We start from the raw sequence: 13,796 nt of genomic DNA, 5'->3' as shown, positions 1-13,796 counted from the left end.
CTTATCTGAAAGTAGAAAACTGGCAACTCCAGACGCACCACAGAGTACAACCGACCAGCTAGTTAGAAGGCAGGAAGAAAATCTATAAACCGCACCTCCAAGAGTGAGAAGCGGCTACTTATGGGAAAAGTAATTTACCAACAAGCAACACCTGAAGGAAAGGGAGTGGCATTCACCAAAACACAGACACAATAATATCAACAGTGAACTTGTCAATTTAACCCATGAGTTGCCAGTCTCTCCGATCTCCTGGCACCTGCCACGGGAGCGTCCGTGACAGCTACTTTCACACTAGCGTTTTTGCTAGATCCGGTAGGGTTCAGCAAAAACGCTTCCGTTACCGATAATACAACCGTCTGCATCCGTTATGAACGGATCCGGTTGTATTATCTTTAACATTGCCAAGACGGATCCGTCATGAACTCCTTTGAAAGTCAATAGAGGACAGATCCGTTTGTTATAGTGGAAGATTGTGACAGAGAAAACTGATTCGTCCCCATTGACTTGCATTAGGGGTCATGCCGGATCGGTCTTGCTCCGCATCCCAGGACGGAAAGCAAACTACAACATGTTGCGGTTTGATCTCCGGTATGGGAACGCAACTAAACAGAACGGAATGCATTTTGGAGCACTCCGTTCTGTTCAGTTTTGTCACAATTGACAATGAATTGGGACAAAACTGAAGCTTTTTTTTCCTCTCTTATAGCAAATGGAAATATAAAGAATCAACAGGCTGCTTTACATACAGAGCTGTCAGTGTCACAGGCAAAGGTCTCCGAATACTTAGAGGGCAGGCACTCGTGTACTTGGCGGATTTCAAGCCACTTTAAATGTCTCTAACTTGAATGCGAGTTTATAATTATTATTTTTTTTAGTCTTCTAAAATGTGTTTGATAGAGTAAAGGGACAGTGATAAATGCTCGGGAATACACAGCGCATATTGCTTTTAAGTGACTCACAAAGAATTGAAGGGGACAAACTGCAGCATTTTTAAGGCCATTTTTTTTTTTTTTAAATCATAGCTGCAGCAGGTTTATTTTTCTACTGGAAAGAAAAATCCTTATTTCACCTCAAAATCTTTCAGAACTACTGGATGATTTTTTTCACTGTAGAGAATCAATTAAAAGAATCGGAAAAGGAAGAAAAAAAAATCTTATTAAAATACACTTCTCACACTGGCACATAACGTTAGGAACCGCTGCAATTAAGTATAATTCACTGTGTAATGACTGTTAAAAAATAAAATGCTGCAGTGCATTAGCTTCGCAAAATTCAGCTCTGTTTAATACGGGTAAATGCATCAACCAAAGCTGCTACAGGGACTTGGAAAGAAAATCAGGGTAGCTAGAGGTTTGCGTTTTAATGATGAAGGCGCCCTGGCGAACCTGCTTTCTTCACCCACACATCTGCCTATCTCAGCATGGCACTAGTTCTATTACCCAGTGCAAATCAGTATTAAAGAGCAATTGCAGTCAAAAGTGATATTAGCACTGGAAACATTCCCAAGTAACACTGTGTGACAATGGCAAGAACTAAAAAGCTGTATTTTATTATTTATGTCACGTCCATCACGCTTCAGGATCAAGTAAACAGTTTATATTTTCATGCTATTGGATGATCTTTCTTCTGTGCTCTTTGTCACCACCTGCTGGGTAATACATTTTATATGAACTGCCAAAATGAGTGGAAGAACGAAGTGACACCTCCCGTGGGGACATTAATTGGAAAAGCTTTATTCTATTACCATTATTATAATAATTTCCTCTATTAAAAGAAATGGAATGACTATAACACTGCCTCCAATGTACAAGAATATAACTACTATAATACTGTTCCTATGTACAAGAATATAACTACTATAATACTGCCTCCTATGTACAAGAATATAACTACTATAATACTGCTATGTACAAGACTAGAACTACTATAATACTGCTCCTATGTACAAGAATATAATACTGCCCCCTATGTACAAGAATAGAACTACTATAATACTGCTCCTATGTACAAAAATATAACTACTATAATACCGCTCCTTGGTAGATTATCTTGCCTCTAGTTTTGATCACTTGAGCCCCAAAGCTCAATAACTGGTTGTAGAAATGATACAGTTGTCTTTTGTCTTAACTTTCCGCTTCTTTATTTATAGAATAGGAATATTCTGAGATTTACATTGGAGTTTCAGCTGATGCGCTTCATCATTAGAATGAATGCGAGTGCGTTCATTTATTACATTCTCCAGAAATCCCCCTTCAGCATTAAAATTGATGTCTTCCTTCTCCGTTGCACAGCAAGAATTAATATCTATATCAAAGGTCAAAGACATTTAAATGTAAACATAATTACAATCTCCTTGCTACAACGTACACGGTAGTTTTGTTTTTTTTCCTAAAATGCATTCATTTTTTAAGTCTCTGATATTTTGAGGAATGGCCCTGATTCTGGAGAAACGCATTAGTGATCTGCACAAGGCAATCTTGCGCGACCATCTCAGAGACACAATTAGTCTTTAGGCTATAGCAAACAAAACATTATCTCTCTTTATTTTGCCGCTCGCCAGTGATGAATATGTTGAATTTAAGAGCAATTAAAATGTGAAATTGTGAACTGTTTTAATGTGTACAGTTCATCATTTCCTCTGCAGCTTGCAGGCGATTTCGCTTACAAACCAGACACATGAGAGGAGGCTGCGCTCTCTCTCTCTTTTTGGGGGATTTGCCTGTTTTTAAAAAGTACATTTTATTTTCTTACTGGGGGTTGCTTGCACAAAAATCACCTAATGTCTCTTTATGACCCATACTTCCTTAAAGCAAATAGTATTTATTTATAAATGTAGAAAAAGTTAGAGGGGTTATCCAAGAGTATAAAAAGCCCCCCAATATGCCGGGCCCCTCACAGAAAATATACGTACCCCACTCCCCGCACCGCTCCTGGTCTCTGCACCCCGCTGCTGCTTCTCCCCTTGATGAAAGATGAAAACATCTGGTGTCGGGGGGTGGAGCAGCCAATGGCAGACGGGGATAGGGACGAGCCTTCCTAGCATCACCCGCGATGCTAGAGAGGCTCGTCCCCGTCCCTGCCTGCCATTGGCTGCTCCCCCGACACCACATGTTATCGGCAGTGCAGTTTGAGGTTTTCGGCAGTGAGGGGACCAGGAGCAGGGAACATATATTCAGTGTGAGGGGCTCGGCATATTGGGTGGCTTTTTATACTCTCGGATAACCCCTTTAACTCATTAAGGACGCAGACATATTTCACCTTAAAGAGGACCTTTCACCCCCAATTTTTTTTTTACTAAAGACATAGCGTTACTTACATGCCCCCGGTATTGCTTAATCATGAATTAATTTTTCATTCTGTGCCCCTGTTTGTCCGCGCTGCCCCCCGGAATATTTCCTGCCTTTTATGCTAATGAGCCATTCGGCTCAACTGGCGGGCGTGTCAATCTTCTCCCTGGCACGGAGCGCATCCAATCAGCGCGCTCCGCTCTTAGCCAGGGAGAAGACTTTCCAGTTCTCGCGAGATTCTCTGGCTCCGGACAGATGAAATCGCTCCAGTTCTCGAGAATCTCGCGAGAACTGGAACGTCTTCTCCCTGGCTAAGAGCGGAGCGCGCTGATTGGATGCGCTCTGTGCCAGGGAGAAGAATGACACGCCCGGGAGAACTTTTAATGCCTGCCCAGTTGAGCCGAGCTCATTAGCATACAAGGCGGGAAATACTCCGGGGGGGGCAGCGCGGACAAACGGGGGCACAGAAAGAAAAATGAATTAATGATGAAGAAATACCGGGGGCATGTAAGTTGCCATTTTCTGCAAATCTGACCAGTGTCACTTTAGGTGTGAATAACTTTAAAACGCTTTTACTTATCCAGGCCATTCTGAGATGTTTTTTTATTACATATTGTACTTCATGACACTGGTAAAATGGAGTAAAAAAAAATACCAAATTTGCCCAAAAATTAGAAAATTTCCTAATTTCTATTTCTCTACTTCTATAATAGATAGTAATACCTCCAAAAATAGTTATTATTTTACATTTACCATTTGTCTACTTCATATTTGGAACATTTTGGGAATGCCTTTTTTTTTTTTTGGGGACGTTACAAACTACACCCCTCAAGGTATTCAAAACTGATTTTACAAACTTTGTTAACCCTTTAGGTGTTCCACAAAAATTAAGGGAAAATAGAGAAAATAAAAATAAAAATAAATGACTTTTTTGGCAGATTTTCCATTTGAATCAATTTTTTCCAGTTACAAAGCAAGGGTTAAAAGCCAAACAAAACTCGATATTTATGGCCCTGGTTCTGTAGTTTACAGAAACACCCCATATGTGGTCGTAAACTGCTGTACGGGCACACGTCAGGGCGCAGAAGGAAAGGAATACCATACGGTTTTTGGAAGGCAAATTTTGCTGGACTGGTTTTTTGACACCATCTCTCATTTGAAGCCCCCCTGATGCACCCCTAGAGTAGAAACTCCAAAAAAATGACCCCATTTTGGAAACTACGGGATAGGGTGGCAGTTTTGTTGGTACTATTTTAGGGTACATATGATTTTTGGTTGCTCTATATTACACTTTTTGTGAGGCAAGGTAACAATAAATAGCTGTTTTGGTAGTTTTTATTATTTGTTGTTATTTACAACATTCATCTGACAGGTTAGATCATGTGGCATTTTTATAGAGCAGATTGTCACAGACGCGACAATACCAAATATGACATAACATAGCATTAAAAAAAAAAAAAAAAAAAAAGATTCTTTAATGTCTCCACATTCTGAACGCCATAGTTTTATTTATTTTTTGGGCAACTGTCTTGTGTAGGGGCTCATTTTTTTCGGGATGAGATGACGGTTTGATTGGCACTACTTTTTGGTGCGTATGACTTTTTGATTGCTTGCTATTACACTTTTTGTGATGTAAGGTGACAAAAAAAATTATATTTTTTACACCGTTAGGTGTAGGTCATGTGATATTTTTATAGAGCAGGTTATTACGGACGAGGCGATACCTAATATGTACACTTTTTTTATTTACTTAAGTTTTACACAATACCAGCATTTTTTAAACAAAAAAAATGACGTTTTAGTGTCTCCATATTCTGAGCCATAGTTTTTTTTGTTTTGTTTTTCGGGGATTGTCTTAGGTAGGGACTATTTTTTGGCGGGATGAGGTGACGTTAGACTGGTACTATTTTGGGGGTCATACGCCTTTTTGATCACTTGGTGTTGCACTTTTTGTGATGTAAGGTTTTTTATTTTTTTATGGTATTTATCGGACAGGGTGGATCATGTGATATATTTATAGAGCCGGTCATTACGAACGCGGTGATACCTAATATGTGTGGGGTGTTTTTCTGGTTTTTTTTATTATAAAATTAGGGAAAAGGGGCGTTTTTTTTTTCTTTTTTTACTTTATTAATTTTATTTAAATCATTTTTTTTTTTTACTCGATGCGCTCACCCGACACAAACCCCTTCAATGCCGCGGTCAGCGGCATAGGGAGGGTTAATCCGCAGCGGTCCCCGTAAGGGGGGGGGGGTGTCACAGGACCCCCCCTCGCCATTGACCCAGGGTGCCTGCTGATTGATTTCAGCAGGCACCCAGTTCCGATCACCGTCCGCCTTTAGTACCAGGACATCATGATGTACCGGTACGTCATGTGTCCCCAAGAGGTTAATACAAGGCCCTAATGTGACACTAATGTGTTTTGATTGTCCATATTGCCTCCTTTGCTGGCTTTATTCACTTTCCCATTACACTATATACGGCTAGTTTCTAGGGGTTACAACCACCCTGCAATCCAGCAGCAGTGGCCGTGCTTTATAGTTAATACGGTTGAAAAAAGACATAAGTCCATCAACTTCAACCAAGGGATAGGTGTAGAAAAAAGTACCAGCCCATGCGCACTCCCACAGTCCCGGCCACCAGAGAGATCATTGCCTTTTCCTATAGTGTGCAAGCACGACCACCTCTGCTGGATTGCGGGGTGGTCATAACCCCTGGATACAAGCAGTGTAGAAAGTGAAAAAAAAAATACTGTCTAGCCATCAAAGGAGACAATATGGACAAGCACAATAACACAAGAGCCCTATATTAACTTTCTCTACATGATAAATGCAACCCCTTTAAATCACACGGGTATAAGAAGGCTACTGCCTAAGGGCTCATTCTCATGAATGTATTAATGGGGCCGCATCTGTTCTGCAATTTTGCAGCACTGGTGCAGACCCATTCATTTTAATGGGGCCGCAAAAGTTCTGTTCTGCGGCCCTGCAAAACATATAGAGCATGTCCTATTCTTGTCCGCAATCGCGGAAAAGAATAGGCGTTTTCTATGTAGCAGCGGACATGTGTAGTCTACAAACACATCCGGTAGCTGTGTTTTGCTGATCTGGAATTTGCGGAACGCAAAACAGGACACGGTTGTTTGAATGAGCACTAAACCTGTAGAAGGCCTAAGTGGTAAAAAATAAAAATAAAATAAAAATTATAAAAAAAAGCTGTGACTAGTGCAATAATCTGCAAATCAATGCTCTGTGGACCTTTTGAAGGTCATTTTCCCCCGCAATTATAACAGTAAACAAATAGTAGAGTTTAACCACTGTCCATGTGCTCTGCTTGTAATTAGGAGGGGGTCCTCGCTCAGGATCACTAATTGACTACCACTAAAGGAAAATATCAAATTTTCTCTATACATGTTGTATGTGTCCCTCTATAATAGGAGTCAAAGAAGAACGCATTTATGGAGAAATAACGTAAAGTAGGCAGATGCATACCAGCCCAGGATTCTGCCAAATGGACACTCCTTTGTTATACACAGGGTGCATGGGGCCTTAATATGTGTTAATTGTGACTGTGTACATTAAACATGTTCACAAATGAGATGTGAACTGTCCCTAAAAATATATACTGATCTGGCAGTCTATAGCCATGTGAATGCCCTCTATGTAATGTAGGCTCTGGCTTTCCCGTGGCAAAAGCAGTTATTTGCTGGAAGTGCAGAAAGGAAGATCCACGGCCATCAAACAGAACAGAAAAAAATAAAAAATAAAAATTTATCACCCAGCTTTTCCAGGCTACCAACACCGACCGTGGGGCAGCCACAGCGGATCACGGACCCATTAACTTTAATGGATCCACAATCCGCCCGTTCCGCAAAAAGATGGGACATTTTCTATCTTTTTGCGGAACGGAAATACGGGGCGAAACCCCACAGAAGCACTCCGTAGTGCTTCCGTAGGGTTTCATTACGCACCATTCCACATGTCCGTATTTGCGGACCCATTGAAGTGAATGGGTCCGCATCCGTGATGCGGAATGCCCACGGAATGCCGCCCCGTGTATTGCAGATCTGCAAATGCGGTCCACAATACGGCAACGGGCAGCGCAAGTTCGTGTGCAGGATGCCTAAATCTGACACACACCAGAGAACCAACTCATCTTTGAGAACACTACGCAAGAGAAACTACAAAAGACAAAAACTACAGATATTCTGAAAGGATACAGCATTACAGTCAGCAGAATAACAAGCAACCAAGGCTAGCCAGACTTTGTTGCAACTGAGGGACTACGGCTTAGACACCTATCACCTAGATTACATGCAGGCCAGGCCAAGTCAAAAATTGTCTGCATTGCACAGTGGACACCTACAGACACAAGTGCCAGCTTACAGCTATTAGCCAGAAGTTCCGGGGAGAGGCATCAGCAAGATAGCATACCAAAAGGTGCCATCATCTGTCACTTTGCCAGCCATCATCTGGGAGGAGAAAATGCACTGTGTAGAAACTTCTGCTGGATGCACTATAACTCTTATTTTGCACTTAGTAAAGACAGAATTGTATTATTCTACTTCTGGCCAAGATTCCTTATATCATCCTTTCACTGCACCGATCCCCAGGGAGCAATGACCTGAGTGAGTACACCATGACACATCATGCCATCAGGCCCACTAGCACTCCGATACTGCACCGGCTCGCCAGCCCTTTATATATAGCATACAGCAATGTGCAGACACTGCTATAGGAGCAGATCTGTATTCTATCCAGGACTCACCCAATCTATATCAGTCATGATGGGTTATCCACAAGACATGTGTAATATTGGCTGCTGTGCGCCACCGTGGTCCCGGGCGCCGCGTTCAGCGTTTATCTGCTGCCAGTGTTTACTTTCAACTCTGGCCACAGCATGCTTGCTGCTTGTTTCCTGCAGCATTTCCTTAAGGGCCGGCGCGCGTCACTTCTTGTGTTTTATGGGTTGGATCATGTGACATAATCAACCAATCCTAGCCCTTCTGCACATATATAAGTGGCTCAGCCTCCTTCCCAGATGCCTCAGTGACAAAGTCCTTGTGTCCTGCTAAGGTTCCTAATATACGCTTGTGTTCCTGGACTCTGCTACCTGTTTGACCACTGCCTGCTTGCCTTGACTCTCCTGTTGCCAATCCGGATTGCCATACCTGTACCTGTGCCGCCTGCCCTGACCTATTGCCCGTCTGACTTCGCCTCTGCCTCATTCTTCGGTCCTGCACTGTTGCTCCTGGTCACGACTCTGCTGATACTACCTGCACCTCTGGTACCTTTCTCAGGTACCTCCTGGTCCGCTTGGATCAGCTGCCTCCTGTGCCTATCCTCCTCAAGAGGTAGCAACCTGGTGTTCCCCTCGGGAAAGTCTATCCCCACCATCAGGGGTACTGTGACGATTGAGGGGTTCACTTAGACGATGACCTTTAGAGGAGGTAGGACACGTAGCACAGTGGGTTCACACCCGCTGGTTCGTGACAAGATGTCATTAGTTTGGGCGAGTCAAATTTCCTTTGCCAACTGTTTGGATGAATATTGGGTCTGCCAACTAAAATGTATTATTAAGGCAATAACGTTATTGCAATTGAATGCATCCTCTTGTTCCCTTAGGCTCACTGCAGTCCATAAAGCTCTTTGGGGTAGATTTGGTCTTAATTTGTCCTGCGTTGGGGGTGAAATAAGCCATAATTATTAGGAGACGCATGTCTCTGAAAAACTGTGGTGTATGTTGGGCTGCCCATGCGCCAGAACTGAAATCTACTCTTCCCAGAAGCTGGATACCTGGTGCAATGTGCTCTAGTTTTTCTGGTGCACATGTTAAAGGGTTTCTGTCATCAGAAATTCTGTTATGTAGCTGACTGACATTAGCGATGTGCTAATGTCAGCAGTATATAACAGTGTGATTTATAATTGTGTCCCTGACGCTGTTCTCCTAAAAAATACACGTTTAAAATATGCTAATGAGCCTCTAGGTGCTATGAGGGCGTTAATTTAGCACCTAGAGGCTCCGTCTACGAACCATTTAGCACGCCCAGGTCCTCTTGAGTGACGTCCGACTTCTCCTGATCGGTGAAGAAATCCCGCGCCTGCGCCGTCCCATTTTATATTCGGCGCAGGCGCAGTTAGTGAAGGACACACTCCTGGTGCTGGCTTCCTTCCTTCGGCGCTGGCAGGAAGCCGGCACCAGGAGCGCGTCCTTCACTTACTGTGCCTGCGTCGAATACAAAAGGGGGCGGCGCAGGCGCGGGATTTCTTTGCCGATTAGGAGAAGTCGGACGTCACTCAAGAGGACCTGGCCGTGCTAAATGGTTTGTAGACCGAGCCTCTAGGTGCTGAATCAACGCCCTCATAGCACCTTGAGGCTCATTAGCATATTTTAAACGTGTATTATTTTTTGGGGAGAACGCGACGGCAGGGACACAATTACATTAATGTCATCGCTAATGTCAGTCAGCTACATAACTCAATTTCTGATGACAGAAACCCTTTAAGGGAGTCAGGCCATGGAGCCTGCCTCCTCCCACCCACTCCCTGCTCAAGGGGTTTAAAAAATATATATATAATAATAATAATAATAATAATAATAATAATAATAATAATAATAATATTATTATTATTATTATTAATAGCTAAAGAGACACAAATTTGATTGCAAAATGGACTTTCACCAACATCCGAAACCTTTCTACACCAGTTTGAATTGAAATTCAAGTGGATCATGATATCAGACTTGTCTTATAAGGCTGCATTCACACGTCCGTGGAACACGGTTCGTGTGATACTGGCCTGGTTTTCTTCTAAATGCAGGAGCGCATGGCGTCATTTGTTGCTATGACGCCGTGCGCTTCCTGCTGCCGCCGGAGTGCAGTAATACACTGGTATGATCTATACCAGTGTATTACTGTGCTGCAGCCACAGCAGGAAGCGCACGGCGTCATAGCAACCAATGACGCCGTGCGCTCCTGCACTCAGAAGAAAACCAGGCCAGTATCACACGAACATTGTGTTCCACGGACGTGTGAATGCAACCTAACACTGCTTCACTTTAAGGCTAAATGCACACGATCAGGATTGCATGCAGATTTTTTGCACGGAAAAACCGCACTATAGGTTATGTACATTGTATTCTATGAGAATTTGAAATTCTCATGCACAGGATGCAGATTTTTTCAGTGCGGATTTTGACCTATGGTGTGGATTTTAAAATCCGCAGCATGTCAATTTATTTTAATTTTCCAAACCGGATTTTCTCCATGCACTTCAAAGGGGAGAGGAAAATCTGCATGTAAGGCCTCATGCACACGGCCATTCCCGTTTTTTGCAGTCCGCAAATTGTGGATCCGCAAAACATGGAAGCCGCCTGTGTGCCTTACGCAGTTTGCGGAACAGAACAGGCGGCCTATTGTAGAAATGCCTATTCTTGTCTGCAAGGGGGCCACGGAACGGAGCAACGGATGCGGACAGCACACCGAGTGCTGTCCGCATCTTTTGCGGCCCCATTGAAGTGAATGGGTCCACATCCAAGCCGCTAAAACTGCAGCTTGGATGCGGACCAGAACAACGGTCGTGTGCAGGAGGCCACATTAACCACACGGATTTCCCTGCGAAAACCTGCGGATTTCAGTGCGGATTGTCTGCACATAAATCCTGAACGTGTGCCTGTACCCTTATGAAGCACTTTATATTAAAGAGGTTGTCCACGATTAGAAAAACAAAAAACATGGATGCTTTTTTTCCCCCAAAAAACATTGCCGCCCCTGTCCATGGGTTGTGTCTGGTACTGCAGCTCAGCTCCACTGATGTGAATGAGATTCAGCTGCAATACCGGACACAACCCATAGACCATTATGGCGCTGTTTTTAGAATAAAATAAAACAGCCATATTTTTGTATTCTTAGTATTGTATTCTTCTGTATTCAGATCAAGATGACCAATTTATATAAACAATGGAATAGTGTCCCCCCCGTCCCCCCCCCCACAATTTTTTTTTTTAAAATTAAATAAAATCCACAGGCGAGTCAGGGCTGGAAGAAAAATAAACATGTTGCTTCAATAGGGACAATGAGGTTTGAGGGGAAACAGAGGGATCAAATACATTCAGTTTGGGGGATCAATTACGGTAGATTGCCGACACCCCCCTCACCCAATATACATTGTTGCCATTTTTCTAGCTCAGTTACTGTTCGCCCAGCTCAGATACATGTAGCTATTTGTCTTCCTTCTTGTTCCCCCTCAGAAAATAAAGGTAGATTAATGATAACAGGGATACATCAGGTGACAAGTTTTCTTTGCAGCTGTGACTCTATCCCATTCTGATCCGGCTCTCGCTGCCTAGAGGCCAATTTAGAATAAAGCACAAAAAGAAATTGTACAAATCAATCACTGGAAAATACATCCCGTCCCGCACCCTCTTATCCATTTCACCGCCTAAGGAGAACAAGAATTAGACTAATCTCTTCATTGGAAGAATACCCTTGAAACAAAGCTGGATGCCGCTGTCTGTCACTCCGGTGGAGATTTGCATCGTCTATTTCAGAGAGAGAGAGAGAGAGATGGTGCCATCACAGCTCCGGCCAAAGATACTTTCTACATTAGAAGCCAGTAACAATGCACGTTTGATGGAGTGTAGGTTTGCATGAATTATTTATTACTTCATTACCCAGGAAAGCAAAAGCCTGGATACATTTGCTTCCAGCTTCATTGGAAAGGGAAAAAAAAAAAAAAAAAAAGTTTCAGGCATGGTGTCGGGGAAGGGATGTATTTTTTAAGTAACGCAATTCTTCCAGTGACTAATTGTCACTAACCATTACCTCCGGTTAGCCTCCGGGGTTGATATCACCAATAATTGACCAGACGTGTATTTAATCGTCCTGAATCCTGCAGATCGGCATTTACCTTCAGTTTTGGAGCTGAAAAGAAAAAAAAACATCAGCTCAATACACTAAGGGCGGGTTCACATCACGTTTTTGTCATACGTTTACTGTACCCAAAAAACTGTATACGTTAGCGGATGTTTCAAACTGATGTCATACTGTGGCATCCATATACCACAAGTCCAGCAAAAAAAAAAAAAAAAAAAAAATACGTTAAAGGGGTTGTCCAGGCTTTTACTATTGATGCCCTATCCTCAGGATAAGGCCTCATGCACACGACCGTTGTTGTGTTCCGTTCCGCAAAATGGGGTTCCGTTTTTCTGTGATCCGTTTCCGTGTGTCTTCCTTTATTTTTGGAGGATCTCCAGACATAAAGGAAAGTAAAAAAAAAATCTAAGTCAAGTTTGCCATGCAAATGATAGGAAAAAAAAACGGACGCGGACGACAATCTTGTGTGCCTCTGCGTTTTTTCACGGTCCCATTGACTTGAATAGGTCCGTGAACCGTTTTCCGTGAAAAAAATAGGACAGGTTATATATTTTTTTTACGGACTGAAACCACGGATCACGGACGCGGATGACAAACGGTGCATTAGCCGAGTTTTCAACGGACCCATTAAAAGTCAATGGGTCCGCAGAAAATCACGAAAAACGGCACAACGGACACGGAATAAAACAACGGTCGTGTGCATGAGGCCTCAGTCATTAATATCAGATTTTCTTTGCCATAGACAGCAGCAGTGAACAGGGAGATGGCACATGCACACTGCACTCATCATCTCCTGATACAGCTGATCGGTGGGGGTGTCCCAGGTGTCGGACCCCCGCCTATCTGATATTGATGACCTATCCTGAGGATAGGTCATCAATAGTAAAAGCCCGGACAACCCCTTTAAAGTATACAATTTTTTACAATTGAACTCTATGGTGACAGATGCCACAGTACGGCATCTGTCTGAGGCATTCATTAACGTATACTGTTTTTGGGTATAACAAAAAGCGTCATGTGAACCCACCCTTAGGTGCACCAGATTACAACTTGAGAGCTTTTGGTTTTTAGTCTGATTCGACCCACTTTACAATTGGGTAGGACATAGAACATCCTGCAACAGTAACTAATCAGATCATGGTAATGAGGAGGAGATAAGTTGTTATGCTGCGGGCGACAGTGCTTCATGTAACCAATCAGATCGTAGAATCGGTGATGGCAGCAGGAGGAGAGTAACCTGACTTTGCGGGAGGCAGTGACCTGTCGACTCAGATGAAGGCAGGGCTGTATGTTATTGAGGCAATATGTGAGCAGGAGAATGGAGATAACAGGTTCATAGGGAAAGGAGCATGTTCTCACTACAGCACAGAGCATTTCAGGAGTGGAATTTGGTGATCTTTGTACATAACATTGACATGTCCACCTGCTTGACTGTGTTTAAATAGGATTTCTGAGAGTTGAGCATGGCTAGCCAATCGTTATCTGATCGGTGGGAGTGCAATGAAGTTATGTGAAGGGGCTGCGGTGCTCAGGTGAGTGCTACAGCCTGTGACATTAGGGCCATTGGTCACATGACCTTTTTCAGCAAAGCCCCATTCAAGTGAATAGGATTGAGATGCAATACAAAACACAAC

At 43.0% G+C, this 13,796-nt stretch overlaps 1 protein-coding gene across 2 annotated transcripts in view; it reads right to left on the bottom strand.

The window, feature by feature from the left end:
• The window catches only part of CHST8 (carbohydrate sulfotransferase 8), a 311,769-nt gene that overhangs the window by 284,907 nt on the left and 13,066 nt on the right, over nucleotides 1-13,796 (bottom strand). Inside the window, exon 2 of one of the 2 annotated variants that reach the window (XM_044270587.1) lies at nucleotides 12,112-12,210. The exons of the other annotated variant lie outside the window; for it this stretch is intronic. The gene's annotated coding sequence lies outside the window, so the exon portion shown is untranslated. The remainder of the gene's footprint in view (nucleotides 1-12,111; nucleotides 12,211-13,796) is intronic. 2 annotated transcript variants of the gene reach the window in all.

Source organism: Bufo gargarizans, chromosome 10, assembly GCF_014858855.1.
Source record: "Bufo gargarizans isolate SCDJY-AF-19 chromosome 10, ASM1485885v1, whole genome shotgun sequence".
NCBI classification, from domain to species: domain Eukaryota; kingdom Metazoa; phylum Chordata; class Amphibia; order Anura; family Bufonidae; genus Bufo; species Bufo gargarizans.
This window is presented reverse-complemented; position numbering and strand designations above follow the sequence as displayed.